We start from the raw sequence: 8403 nt of genomic DNA on the forward strand, positions 1-8403 counted from the left end.
AAGTCGATTACAGTGTCTGTGACGACATAATACAGCCTTTTAAAAGTCCGTGGGCGGCGCCGTTCCTACTCGTGAGAAAAAGGACGGCACTTTAAGGTTTTGCATTGACTACCAGAGAGTGAACGAAATCACCAAGAACGACGTGTACCCCTGCTGCTACAAATCGACGATGCCATAGAACACCTCTGCCACACAAAGTACTTCTCATCGATGGATCTGAAGTCTGGGTACTGGCAAATTGAAGTGGACGAGAGCGACCGAGAGAAGACTGCATTCATAACCGCAGACGGTCAATACTAGTTCAAGGTGATGCCGTTTGGGTTCTGGACGGCGCCAGCAACGTTTCAAAGAACCATGAACACTATGCTAGCTTGCCTGAAGTGGCAGACCTCCCTCGTCTACCTCGACGACATTGTGGTATTCCCACAGACTTTGGATGAACACCTTGCAAGGTTTTAGTATATACTGGAGGCTATTCGCTGGTCATGGTTAACACTGAAGCCCGTAAAGTGCCGCTTTGCTTACGAGGAACTCAAGTTCTCGGGACACGTCGTCAACGCAGCGTAAGTCCTGCCTGACCCGGCGAAAACATCAGCCATAGCCAACTTCGTAAAAGCGAAAGACAAAAAAGCATGCGATGATTCCTCGGACTGTGTGCATACAACCGACGCTTCGTCGCAAGCTTTGCACGCACTGCAGAGCCACTCACGTGCCTGACAAAAGATATCACCCCTTTAGACTGGGAAAACGCCCAAGAAAAGCATTATGCGAGCTAGAACAAAGCCTGCAAAACCCGCCCCTGCTCGCTTCTTTGGACAAAAACGCCGTAACGGAAATGCACACGACGCCAGCGATAAAGGTTTAGGTGCCGTCCTCGTCCAAAACCAAAGCGGGTGAGAAAAGGTAATCGCCTATGCAACCCGTGGTCTTTCGAAAGCGGAGAAAAACTACTCTGCCTCCGAAAAAGAGTGCTGGCTATCATATGGGCCATTTATAAATTTCGCCGATGCGTGTATGGCAGTCTTCTCAAGGTTGTGACCTAACACCGTGCGCTCTGTAGGCTCGCAAATTTGAACAACCCCTCTGGCCATCTTGGGCGGTAGAGATTGCGCCTGCAAGAGTTCGACGTCACAATCTTCTACAAATCGGGCAGGAAACACTCCGACGTCGACTGCCTGTCCGGCGCCCCGTCGACCCACAACCACCATACTCCAATGAAGACAGCGCGTTCTCCGGAGTCGTAATGGAGAGCGACCTAGCCGCCGAGCAGCGTGTCGACCCCGACATGCGTGTCATGATCGACTACCTCGAAGGATGCAACGTCGCCGTGCCTACAGCGTTCAAGCGGAACTGACCAGCATTCAACCTCAAAAACTCCGTCCTTGTGAAGAAGTTCAGTCCCGGAAGGAGAACAAAATATCTGCTTGTGATCCCCGCTGACCTTCGGGACAAAATTTTGGAAGCGTCCCACGACGACCCGTCTTCCGGATATCTCGGCACAGCTCGCACTATTGCAAAAATATAGGCAAAGTACTTCGGGCATGGCCTACATCCCCCGTCACCCACAACGTCCGCAGTTGCCATGACTGCAAGCAACGAAAAACTTCGCCAACAAGACGCGCCGAACTTCTACAACCTATCGCCGTCCCTTCAAGGCCCTTTCAACAGATTGGAATGAACCTTCTAAGCTCGTTTCCTGCGTAGCGATCAGAGAACAAGTGAATGGTCGTAGCGATATTTTACATGACGCCGTACGCAAAGAAAGCCGCTCTTCCGAGAGGGACTGCACCAGAAGTCACCAAGTTCTTTATAAACCAAGTTGTGCTGCAACATGGAGCCGCTGAAGTACTAATCACGGACCGCGGAACTGCCTTCACTGCGGAACGTATGCAAGGTATCTTACGCTACAGCAATACTGATCACCGTCGAACGACGGCGTACCACCCCCAGACGAATGGCTAACGGAACTTCTGAAAACGACGATTGCGGACATGCTGTCTATGCACGTCGACGTTAACCATGGGACTAGGGCCGAAGTCCTTCCATACGCCACGTTTGCGTACAATACAGCGACACAGAAAACTACGCAGATGACACCGTTCGAGCATGTCTATGGAAGACGGCCGTCTACGATGCTCGACACATTGTTTCCGGACGTAGAAGACGACAACCTCAATGACGACGTCCAAGGATACATTCAACGTGCGGTAGGGCCCGCCAGCTCGCTCGAGTTCGTATAACGGACCACCAGCTTATGGATGCCGGACGCTATAATCCACGACGCCAACATTCCGCGTGCCGCCCAGGGGATCGCGTGTGGGTTTCGACTCCCGTATGAAGACGCGGACACAGTGAGAAACTTGTACGACGGTATTTCGGACCCTACCGAATACTACAACGTGCTGGCCAACATATCTACGAGGGGATCCCCGATGGGGATGCCGGAACAGCACAACGACGCATGCGGCCCGAAATCGTCCACGGGTTAATTTAAAACCTTCTTTATGCAGGGTGATGGGCTTCTATTTTTTATTTGTTAGAACTGTCGCTTATAATAGCATCGGGTCAATGCACTCTTAGAGGGGGGGTAATGCCGCGAACTATGCATTGTGTTTATTTGTGTTTTGCTTTTACCGCCCGGCTGCGCCTGTCTGTGTTATCTCTGTGCCTAGGGAAGCGCGTGTTCCATTCGTTCTTTCTGTGCCGCACGTGTTATCTGTTCCGATAGGGGGAGCATTCCGATCTAACGTGAACAGCCCAGAATAATCTTCTTGGATCTACAATGTTCTACATGTGAATCGACGGTTCGAGAACCCCGCGCACGAAAGATAAAAAGCCGGCAGAGCAGACGCCGGGGTAGGCAATGCCGCGATCCTTGCCGACACGCGTCACTTTGCTGGCTGCTGCTTCTTCGCCGGTGTACTTTTGAGTGGTTGGGGGAGCACAAGTCTCCTTCAATAAAGGCGCTTTTCCTTACAGACGACTGACTCATCTTTGGTTCCGTGACAATATATATATATATATATATATATATATATATATATATATATATGTACACACATTGGTATAGTGCCTCGAACCATGCATTGAATTTGTTTATTTCTGTTTTGTTCTGACCGCCCGCCTGTGCCAGTGTGTGTCATTTGTGTACCAAGTGATGTTCGTGTTGCATTCTTTATTTTTATGCAGCACATTTTATCTGTTGAACGTTTTCAACTAACGTCATATTTCTAGAATATTGTTCCTTGATGTACAGTGTTGCGGACCTCACTCGATGTTTCGTGAAACACTCGCGCCTAAAGACAAATGCATACAGAGCAGACGCGGCGTCATTCGACTAATGACGCTCACCTGCACAAGTCACTTTGATTGACTGGTGCTTCCGCGCCTCTGTATTCTTTGAGTTGTTAAGGAAGCACAAGTTGGCTCCAATAAACGTGTTTTCCCTCAAGACAACTGTGTCGTCCGTGGCTTCTTGACAGCTGGTGAAGGTTAGGGCTTCATGCAACCTGAGCCCTCTGCGAGTTGCCAAGCAAGCCCTACTCGTACCGGCTGCCTACAGCAAAGCCTGAGCTCTGACCTGAGCTCGGTGTACTACTGGCAAAACTAAAGAAGGAACACGTCGCAATCATCACGATGCCAACAAGCCAATCGTTTCTTTTGTTCTGCTGTAACCACGGGAGCTCCCATCATTCCGAGGATCCCCAGGTGAAGACCCGGAATAGTGGCTCGAGAGGCTGTAGCGAGTTCGATTTTTCAACCGGTGGGATGACGAAAAAACCCTGCGGAAAGACTTTTTCTACCTCGAGGACTCCGCTCATGTCTCGTTCAAAAAATCGCGGGACCTCTCCAGCATAATTGAGCATCAGCAAAACGAATTTCTTTCTAACACACCTGTCATTCACAACTGCCGTCCGTAAAGAATGCCATGAGCTATTGTGGCAAATTGAAATCGAACACCGCAATGAAGGCGTTTTTGTGGTCGTTTGAAGAGATCGAGATGCTTGTCCGACGAGCTGACCCAGAGATGGCAGAAGAAAGAAGCTGCGCTTTCTGATGTGGGGCGTTAACAAGAGCAAATCGCTGGAGTCATTCGGAACCGCACAAAAACCGTCGCTGAATTCGTGACCGAACCTTGAATGATCGAGATGACCCTCGACATGTGCTCCAGGCAGTACGATCTACCACCAAACGCCTGTTTGGCGAACACCACAACGACCCTTGATTTGCAACGCAAGATTTGCAGGCAACAAATCGCGCCGTCATTTGCAAAGAACTTGAAACAATTTTCCCAGCAACGCCGCAACCCCAAGTCGCTTCTCTGACTAACGGGATCCGGGAAGACGTACAACGTCCTCTGGGGAATCCTACGCCGTCTGCACGGCCTCGAGAGCCCCAAGCGATGACCTACGCCCACGGCTGTTCTTCGACGGCGCCGACCTCAGACACGTCACCGAGAAGCTCCGCCGTACCGCAGCCCACTGTCGCCGCTATTCCCAGTGTCACTGCCGTCCACCGTACTACAGTCCAAAGCGCAAAAACTGACTACGCAGAGGAAGACCGACATTTCGCGAACCACGGGTAATCGTCCGATGTCCTACGACAGTGTACAGGCCGATCACATCTATCATTGGTGCCCATACCAAAGACTCTGACTGTGTGATTTCGCCATCGAAATACCTCGCCCTCTCCCTGGCCAGCGACAGCGTGAGATCCAGGACTACCTAACTCCAATCAGATGTGGCCAAGCCCGTTAGAAATGTTCGCCACTGCCGTACCCTTACCAGTCGCCGAACCTTCGTAGCAATGCTGCCTTTTACGTGGAAGGTCCTCCAGCCAACGCCGGCGAAACTAAAAGCAGCAATGCCTGGAGGAGAAGTTGCAGACCGGTGGAAAAACAAAAAACCTCCAACGAAATATTGACGCACCGAACACCATGCCCTCATCCCGACGACATGATCCAACCCAAACGTGACTTCAAAACCCGACGTCAGGCGGACAGTAAGACGCGTACCCGACATGACCGGCCTCCTGCTGCAAATAAGGCGGAGGCTACAATGCATCGTGGCCGAGCGTCAACACGTTCAAGCAGAGATACGACGCCACGACACACACGAAACTCGAGGAAGGCGGCGTCCGACGTTCAGCTGTCCATCGACGGCTTTGATGTAGTCGCACTGATAGACACGGGAGCCGACTACTCAGTGATGAGCGGACCACTCCCGTCTAAGCTATAGAACGTTACTACCAGATGGGACGGTCCACATATACGCACAGCAAGGCGCCACCTTGTAACGCCATGTGGGAGGCGCACATCTCGCGTCACTATAGACAGCACGACGTACCCCGCCGCGTTCGTTATCTTGCCTAACAACACCCGCGGCGTAATTCCCAGATGGAACTTTTTGACTGACAATGATGCAATATTTGATCCATTGGCAAATTCTATTATATTTTCCTCCGTTCACAGCATGACTCCGGAACCGAGCCTCGAACACCGTTCTCATGTAAGGATCGCCAACGATCATGTAACCCTGGCACCCCACGCAAGCTTGATGATCAGGGTCTACTGTGAAGATTCGGTTCCTGACGTCGACGCTGCGGAAGAGAGTGACCAAAGGCTGCTGCTCAGCCGTGGTGTCTCTGTCGCAAGAGGCATTGTACGCCTTAAGCCACGCCAATCCCACGCTGTGGTGACCAATTTCACAGAGGAGTACAAGCATTTCAACAAGGGACCTGACATTCCGCTCCTAGAAGTTTGAGCGCCACTCGAAGATATTTTCAAGCTAAAGCATTTTTTTCGAGGTAAATTGAGCGCTACCAAAATGAGAACGGAACAATTATTGGCTTTTGCAGCTTCGCTAGAGCGAGTGGGTTTCGTCAAACTCAAAATTACATTAAAGACTTATAGCGAAGCTTCGAGTTATAACATAAGTTGAAACCCTAAAAACCCTACAGTCACCAAAGCGCCTGTCTTCCAAAGAGCAAAAACCATCCGGACACAAATGGAACACATGCTCAGTGACGACATTATATAGTCATCGAAAAGCCCCTGGTATTCGCCCCTTTTACTCCTGAAGAAAAAAAACGGCACATTGTTTGCTGCGTTGACTATCCCAGACTGAAAAAAAAAACAAAAAGGGACGGCTACACAAAATAACGACGCCCTCCACCACCTCTGCACGTTAAATACTTCTCATTGATGGATTTGAAGAGTGGCTACTGGCCAACTGAAGTGGACGAGAGAGACCAAAGACAAATAGAAGACTGCAGTCATAACCCCCGACTGCCTATACGAATTCAAGGCTGTAAACAGCGCCAGCAGCGTTTCAAAAAAAGAAGATGGAGAAAAAATGCCCGCCACGTTGGCATTTCTTAACCACTTTCTTTCTTTCTTTCTTTCTTTCTTTCATTCTTTTGGAATTCTTTATCTGTTTCAATGACCTACCACATCTCCCTCTTTGGTTTCTGAGGTATCCTTGACTGCCAACGTTTATTTTCTATGTTATTTCTACAAGCCCCTAATTTCCTATTCTGATTCGCTACATTTATATATATATATATATATATATATATATATATATATATATATATATATATATATATATATATATATATATATATATATATATAAATATAAATAAATATATATATATATATATATATATATATATATATGTATGTATATATATATATATATATATATATATATACAGAAATAAATGTGGCCAGTCTACAACACCAAAGAAGGCATAGGGGAACAGTTAGACGATTTGGTGACGTTACATTATTTTTATTTTATTATAATAACGGCTGATTCAACTTGTGCAACAAATAGGTCAGCTCCGTATTGAATACAGCCATTGGGAAGAGGATCAAGAAAACCTCCTGCGCACTGCCCAAGATAAAGCGGCTGAGGTTCACCGCAAACGGAGCGAATATGTGGAGCATTGCAAACTTGATGCCCAGCGTCAACACCCGGACATCTCCCTTCAAGTGAAACCGAGCATACAACCGGCAAGCAGTGCATCCACAACCCAACCACCCAACTACCAGAATTCCCAGGTGATTCCTGTCATTCCCGTGGCTACAGAGCAACGACATCAGCTTGCAACTACAGTTACAACGGATAATAAAACGGTACGGGAACCTCCCCCTTGGGTGGACCGTCTTCTAAAGGCGCAACAACAATTACACGAGCAGCAACTCAACCATCTAGTTCAGCAGATTACGCAGCTCATAGCACAAAGCATTCCTCAATGCGTAATACAGCAAGCGACGACTACCACGACACCAGTTCCGCAACATGCCACAGAGATCAACAATCAGACATCAAATGCAGCTCTCCAGTAAAGCATCCACAGCGGGCACACCTCCGGACCTACTACAGTGGAATTGCCGCTCTCTTCGACAGTGTGCGGCAGAGCTCAATGAGCTCTTCCGTAATGTCGGTAGACCCATTGCACTCCTGTTGCAAGAAACTCGGGGAGATACACCTGGTATTTCGGGATACAAAGGCTATTTCCAACCCACTATTGAACATCGTGTGCCCAAAACTCAACAACAATCAAACAAGGTTGAGGCACAAGCGGCTGTGTTTGTGCGCCAGGATATTCCCCACGCGCAAATCGATACTGCTCAATACTGCAGCAGCTTCCAAGAGATTGTGGCTGTACGTTTATACATTGGTAGAAAGACTATGTTAATTGCGTCCTATTACGCGCGTCCTGAGCCCAGCTGCTGCCGCCGTGGGTCCCAAGGGGGCAATGTCGGGTACCAGTGGATGCTCTACATGAGAAAACAGTATCCAGAGGACCGCTTCCTTGTGGCTGGAGATTTTAACGCACACCACCCAGACTGGGGATACAGCACGGCGGACGCACGTGGCAACAAACTTCAGGAGACTACTGAAGCCGCCCGCCTTACACTCATCAATGACTTGGAATACCCTACGAGGCGCGGACTACACGCGAGACAGCGCGATACCACCGTAGATCTCACATGGGCAGATCACCGCGTCGTTAAAGAGTGGCGCTGCGGAGCAGATCCCATGAGCTCCGACCACTATCCCATATGGCTGCAATTAAACGCCCGAAGCCTCCGACAGTCCAAGCGTACAACACAAACAGTCGATTGGGATGCCTTCCGTGCTGCTATGGCTGAATATGAAAGCAATCTTTCCATCACTCAAAAGTTGAAGCGCGCAGTTCAGGACTCCACACGCGTAATCCATGTTAGTGAAGACATGCCGGTACCGGACAAACACCTCGTCAATCTCTGGAATACGAGGGAACAACTATGCATTCAGTACTTGAACAATGGAAGGCTGTTTAAAGATCTTCTCAGGGTACGAAAAAAGGCGGCTGAGGCTCGACGGTACGCCAAACGACTAGCGCGATCGCG

This window comes from Haemaphysalis longicornis, unplaced genomic scaffold (genome assembly GCF_048455015.1).
Source record: "Haemaphysalis longicornis isolate Haplotype H1 unplaced genomic scaffold, Haemaphysalis longicornis Haplotype H1 scaffold_11, whole genome shotgun sequence".
Taxonomy (NCBI): Eukaryota; Metazoa; Arthropoda; class Arachnida; order Ixodida; family Ixodidae; genus Haemaphysalis; species Haemaphysalis longicornis.